This window comes from Stegostoma tigrinum, chromosome 31 (genome assembly GCF_030684315.1).
Source record: "Stegostoma tigrinum isolate sSteTig4 chromosome 31, sSteTig4.hap1, whole genome shotgun sequence".
Lineage (NCBI taxonomy): Eukaryota > Metazoa > Chordata > Chondrichthyes > Orectolobiformes > Stegostomatidae > Stegostoma > Stegostoma tigrinum.
The window spans coordinates 20,468,307-20,475,046 of record NC_081384.1 but is presented as its reverse complement, the minus strand read 5'-3'; the positions used below and the strand labels follow the sequence as shown (position 1 = coordinate 20,475,046).

General features: G+C 41.9%; 1 protein-coding gene across 13 annotated transcripts in view; it reads left to right on the top strand.

Annotated features, from left to right (window-relative positions):
• The first annotated feature begins 2,003 nt into the window (after positions 1–2,003).
• LOC125466109 (beta-1,4 N-acetylgalactosaminyltransferase 2-like) overlaps positions 2,004–6,740 on the top strand; it is an 82,958-nt gene continuing 78,221 nt past the window's right edge. For 4 of the 13 annotated variants that reach the window (XM_059638699.1, XM_059638698.1, XM_059638710.1 and 1 more), the window contains exon 1: positions 2,443–2,843. The gene's annotated coding sequence lies outside the window, so the exon portion shown is untranslated. Of the gene's footprint in view, positions 2,420–2,442; positions 2,844–3,758; positions 3,802–6,740 lie in introns of those variants that run through there. The other 9 variants (XM_059638706.1, XM_059638705.1, XM_059638700.1 and 6 more) reach the window with 6 other exon arrangements.

Sequence of the window (6,740 nt, the reverse complement as noted above, 5' to 3'; positions counted from 1 at the left end):
AAGATTATTTCCTTTATATTACAAGAACTGATCAGTGTGGTTCAGCCTGGAGACTAAATAGTTTGAAATCTGAAGTGGGAACTCAACTTGTCTCAGATCCACCCATTCCCAGTTTTTTGCCAAGGGTGTTGACCAACTCTCCTCAAGACAGAAACAAAGCAGAAAATGCTGGTGCAACTCAGCAGCTCTGGCAGCATCTGTGGGAAGAAAGCTAGTTTTCTAGTTTCCAGTCTGGTGACTCTTTGTCAACTCCAATGAAGAGTCATTAGACTTTGAACCTTAACTCCCACAGATTTCTTCCCACAGGTGCTACCAGACCCTTTGAATTTCAACAGCCACTATTGTTTTTGTCTCAGATCTCCAGCATTCGGCATTTCCTTACTAAATCTACACAGGACCGTACTGGTTATTTCAATGTTTCAATACATATCTTCATTTAAATGTCCTCATTTTCCCTGGTCTTGAGGTAAACAAGGTAAGAAGTGTTGAATGCATGAGGAAAATGTCTTTATTGCATTGCTTTTTGGCTACAAGGAATGGGAGTCTTTTCAGTCCAACAAACTTATTTACAGACTCTTTCCCTGTAATCTCTCTGTATACTCTAATGCCACTGTTGGATTACCCTGGCTGTTATCACTCTACAATGAATCAGTGTCCCTCTCCTCCAGAGATCGTAAGTGCACGCGTGGACACTATAGGAGCCCAACAATCAGAACTACAGGCTGCAGAAATGTCCAGGACATTTGCGAGCCAACAAGCTTATAGCAATTTGATGAATAAATGTAAATGTCACCTGGAATGTTTTAGTTTCTTTATTCATTCATGGAATGAGGCTGTCACTGGCTAGACCAGTATTTATTGTCCATCCCTAATTGCCTACAAGCAGTTAAACGTCAACCACATTGCTTTGGGTCAAGAGTCACATGTCGGCCAGACTGGGTAAGGATGGCATATTTCCTTCCCTAAAGGACATTAGTGAACCAGATGTGTTTTTCCATAAATAGGCAATGATTTCATGGTGATCATTAGGCTCTTCATTTCAGATGTTCTCTTACTCAGATCATATTCCAGCATCTGCAGTGACAGGATTCAAACCCTCATCCCCAGAACATTATCTGGGTCTCTGGATTAAAAATCCAGTTTGCCATCAAAAAAATCATTCCGAGGAAAAGGCACTGTCTTTTCTTGTTATTCATTCAATGGGATGTCCAGGCCAGCATTCATTGTCCATCCCTAATTACCCAGAGGACAGTTATCAGTCAACCACATTGCTGTTGGCCTGGAGTCACATATATGCCAGACCAGGTAACAATGGCACTTTCCTTCCCTAAAGGACATTTATGAATGAGATGGGTTTTTTTTCCTGACAGTCAACAATGTTATCATGCTCATCATTAGAATCTTAAATTCAAGATATTTACTGAATTCAAGTTCCACCATCTGGCCAGGCACAACATTACCTGGGTTGCTGGAGTAATACTCTGGTGTTAATACCAACAAGCTGTCACTTCTCCTTACAAAGGTATAAATCGAATTTGGGCTCACTGTGGTCTTTGCTCCCTGAGTCAAGAATCAACTGATTTAAACAGCCCCTTTCCAAACACACTGGCTTCAGTTTCACGCCACCTTTTGAGATTAAATTCTTGGAGAACTAACATTGTCCTTGTTTAGTATTGAAGCTGTTCGCAGTTCGGTGGCAGTGACACACACCCTTTACTGATGTGATACTGCTTTTCTGATAATCTTAACCTCAGCCAGTTCAGTGCTTCTATTTAATAGCAAGCTGGCAGGCTAAAAAGCCACTTATGACAAAAGATAACCCAGAAACACGAAGGATCCGGCTTGGAGTAGACTTCTTCACTCCCACAGCAAATAATTATCCTGTCACTGTAGAATACTATTCTGAAGAATGGGACTTAGACCAGCTGACGTCAATTACTACCAGTCAGATTGCACAATCCCTGACAGCACAATTGAGCATCTCATACATTATCTGGCCACACGTTCGTCCTCACAACAGCAGGATTTGTCTTTCTATTGCTACAGAAAACGAAAGACCTCCCGTTTGACACTTAGTGCACCCGAGGGCACCGAGGGAACAGTCCGTGAAGCTGGGCTATCCGTTTGCACTACTTGTAGCCATTCCCGATCTTCTTCCTTCCAAATATCGCCAAGGAACTGTGTCTTCAATTGTTCACCGAGCTGTTATCACGTGTGGCTATTGAGTGACGCCTGGCAATGTACATTCTTGGCGGAATCAAAAGCCGGCAAATAAATGATGAAAGGGTGCGAAAGTCAAATAAATGTTGACAATAAAAATTAGCAGTCGATGCTGGGATCAAAGATAAACAAATTGGGCTGAAGAAGGATAATACAGGAAATGTTGAAGTCTCCTTTCCCTCAGATACTGCCAAGCTCGGTGGGTTCTTCCAGCCTCCTGTTTGTTCACCTTGACTCATGCCACCCAGTCACTGCTTCAAATCTGGGAATTTGCACCGATCCTGTCGGTTGCTACGCAATGCTGGACTCATGTCTGAGCCATTGTGTAACAGTTGAGAATTTACAAAAGAGAGATGCTTGTCCCAATGCGACATGAAAAGTGTCTCGATAGCCGGGAGGTGGAACTCGAGAAACACCGCACCTGATGGCGTAGGTTTTGAGGAAGTCGATCCCTTCGGTGCTGTCTGCCGAAGCACGAAGGTCGGCAGTGGTTGGGTTTAACCAAAACTTCAAATCATATTACGTTTTAACTTTACTCTGCTTTGTTGGTTTTGTTTTGTATTGCTGAACGAAAATAACAGAAGTCGTTTTTGACTGCAAGTGGAGTCTAGTCAGAGAGGCAGGTAGGACTTTTTCCCCTTTCGTTCTTTGCTAATAATTAACGTCATCCAAAATTCCGTTTGGTTTATATTTTTCTTTTATCTATAATCTGTTCATTCAAATCATTTGAAAACAGGCCGACAAAACACTGGCATTAGACTTTTTTTTGGGAGAGATGTAATAAAACTAAAACCTTCAGAATTCCGTTTCTGATATTTTCATTTGTTCAACGCGACCAGTTCAGCAATTCGATTCCATTAGAATTATCGCAATTTTTGTGCGGGGACAAGCGGGTTTTAGAAAAAAATTGCCGTTTCCTCAAACATCATGAATACTTGTCGAACTCAATGTTCGAGAATAAAATTTCCAGATGCTTTTTTTTTCTGGTTCGGTAATATAACGAGAAGATATTTGAAAATGTAATTGTTGTTATTGTTTCAGACAAGACTGGTTTCTCCGGTTCTTCACAGTCTTCGTGGTGTCCAAAATGGTGACGAGAAATCCTAAACCAATTTAGGAAATGGGCTCATACTGTTCACCATTTTAGAAAAGATCAAAATTTGTGATCCAGAATCAAGTCTTAAGCAGTTTCCTTGCCGTTTTTTTTCACCTTGTGATCTGCTACAGTTACATTATTTATAATAAATTGGAAACTTTTGTTTACATTACAAATTAGGTGTCCAAGATATGTTATTTGTAAACAGATATGTTATTCGTGAAGTCTGGCAAGGAATAATTGAGAAATTTTGAGGGTTATTAAATATTTTAATTTCTCTGTGTTGTGAAACCAGTGATAGGGAGGCTGACTTGTTTTGACTTGTTTTCCCTGCATCATAAGGGTTGCTATTAGCTGCATTGCTAAAGGCTGTTGAACTACGCAGGTGTTGTATTACTGGGGCTCATAAGATGTCTTACAACAATGATGGCTGTGTGTAGCTGCTCTCAGAGAAATCCTCAAAGCTGTGAAGCGCTCAGAAGAAGGTGATGCACGATTCATAGTTTCACCACTAAATTAAACTTGTTCTGCATAGTTGGCGCCTCAGAGAAGATCTAGACAAATTGAATGGCTGTGTGTCGTGGTAGCTCGGGAAATCTACAAGTGAGGGACAAAAATCTACTTGAAGTCTACTGTAAAGGCAGGTTTACCTGGAAACAGCCCCAGTTCCAGAGGATTGTAGTGAAGGAAAAAGTGAAGTGAAAGACACTATAGGACCATCGGCTGTGCACTCATTAGAGAGACAGAGATGACCAGTGGTGAGTTGAACCTGAGGGTCATCATGCTTCAGACAATGGGTGATGTTGAGAAGGCAGGGTCTGAATGGTGACCTCAGTCAGTATGGGAGCTGAACCCACAGTGTTAGCATGACTCAGTAATACAAAGAACACATCCAGCAACTGAGCCAACAAGGTGTGGAGCTGGATGAACACAGCAGGCCAAGCAGCATCTTAGGAGCATGAAAGCTGACATTTCAGGCCTAGACCCTTCATCGGAATTTTTTTTTCCGAGCTGCTTGACTATCATCAAGAGGCAAGTATATGAGTACATAGGAATATAGCATCAGTAACATCCTGGATGCACTTATGGATTGAGGATTTACAGATGCCACAAACATTCCCAGCTGTTCCCAGCAAGTTTGTCAAGCACAACGTGTCCTTCATGAAAACATGCTGACAGTGGCGAATTGAGCTTTGTTTCCCCACGTGTTTAGTTATCTCCTCCTTTATGATCGTTTTGTACTAATTTGGTGGGGGGTGGGGGGAGTGGGGCTGGGATACAGAGTAATTGTAAACTCAGGAGCAAGGTCCAGTCAGATATGGAAAGACTGCTGGGAAAGTGTAGGTGGCACAGAACACATGAGCAAGACAAGACACATGAGTGGAAAAGAAAATGAAAGAACTGCAGATGCTGTAAATCGGGAACAAAAACAAAGCTTCTGGAAAAGCTCAGCAGGTCTGGCAGCGTCTATGAAGGAAAATACAGAGTTAGTATTTCAGGTCTGCCGACCCTTCTTCGGAATGCAACATTCAAAACACGAGTGGGTTTAGAAAACTAATTTGTATCTTTATTAATGCAAGGAAGTCGACTGATAAGTGGATGAGCTCAGAGCATTGATCAGAGCGTGAGATGATATTGTTGCAATCACTGAGACACAGTTGAAGGGAGGACAGGCATGGCAGTTCAAATTTCCAGGATGTAGAATTTTCAGGTGTGTTTGGGGGTGAGGGGTGTAAGACAGGTGGGAGCATTACCTTACTGATAAAGGAAGCCATCAATGCAGTAATGAAGGAGGACATCCTGAAACTGTCTTCAAATGAGTGCTGAAGTTAAATATCTAAATTGGGCGGAAGGCTGATTTCAATATCAGTTGACAGAATCTGGCAAATATGGAAACGTAAGTTTACATTTATAAAGTGGAAGTAGTACAGTGACTATTCGGGGTCAGCTGGCCTTTGCAAGAGTGAATGGCAATGGAAGCAAGTCCAGGGTACCCTGGATGTCAAGGTATATCAAGAGACTGGTAAAGGAAAAGAACGAAGTATATGGTCAGGCACAGCACATTAAAAACAAGGGAGGCCCTTCAGAAATGCAGGAAGTATAGCCAGTTGCTATTAAAGGAAATTAGGAGGCCAAATAAATCTTTGGCAGATGGGATCAAGAAAAGCATCAAGGTTTTCCATAAGTATATTAAGAGTAAGAGGATGATAAGGGAAAGAGTGGGAGCGACTAGACACTGAAGGGGCAAATGGATTTGGGTCAGGTCTTTAATCTCATCTGTGCTCACAGGAGAGAAAGATATTATAGCTGGAGATTTCAACTGATATGGTGTTCTCTAGGACACATTAAGATCAGGAAGGAACATGTATGAGATGTTTTTGCAGGCATGAAGGTGCATAAAGCCCCAGGGCCTGGTGAGATGTCCCTCAGATAGCTACAGGAGGCAAGGGCAGAGATTCCTGGGGGCCTGATGACTGAAGGACAGCTAATGTCAAGAAGGGCAGCAGGGATAGGCCAGGCACTTACAGACTAGTAACCAGTCTGACATCAGTGGTGAGGCAATTTTTGGAAAAAAATTTTGAAGGACAGGATTTATCAATACTTGGAAAGGTAGGGATTGATAGTTTGATAGGGATAGTTAGCATAGATTTGTAAGAGGCAAACCCTGCCTGGCTAATTTAGTTGAATTTTTTTATATACAAGTGACTATGTACAATGATGAGGTTCGTGCAGCTGATGTGGTTTTTATGGACTTCAGTAACGTCTTTCATAAAGGTCCCACAGAGAAAGCTGACCCAAAAGATAGGAGCCAATGGGGTCCAAGGCACTTGGCAAAAGGATCCAAAACTGCTGCCAAATATGAGGCAAAGGGAGATGGTGAAGGTTGTTTTTGTGACTGAAAGGTGATGACTAGTGGCGTATCACAAGGATCGCTTCTGATACCTTGCTGTTTATTATGTACATTAAGAATTTGTATGAAGTGTAGAAGATTTGATTGGTAAATTTGCAGGTGACATGAAAATTTGGGGTGTTGCTGAAAGTGAGGAATATTGTGTCAGGCTTATGACTGAGATTGATCGGTAATAAATTGTGTTGAGCAATTGCAGATGGAATTTAATCCCATAAGTGTCAGGTGATGCATTTTGGGAAGTCTAATAAGGGATGGATACATACAGAGAATGGTAGGTCCCTGTGGAGTACTAATAAACAAAGGGACCTTGATGTACATGATCATAGATCCCTGAAGGTGTCAACAAAGGCAGACAGAGTGGTGAAGAAGGCGTACAGGATGCTTGTCTTCATTAGCAGGGGCAGAGGTCGTAAGTTTAAGGTGTGGGTTAGAGGGGATCTGAGAACTTTTTTTCACAGACGATGGTCGATAAATGGAATATATTGCCAAAGAGGGTGGTGAAGGCAGTTGCTG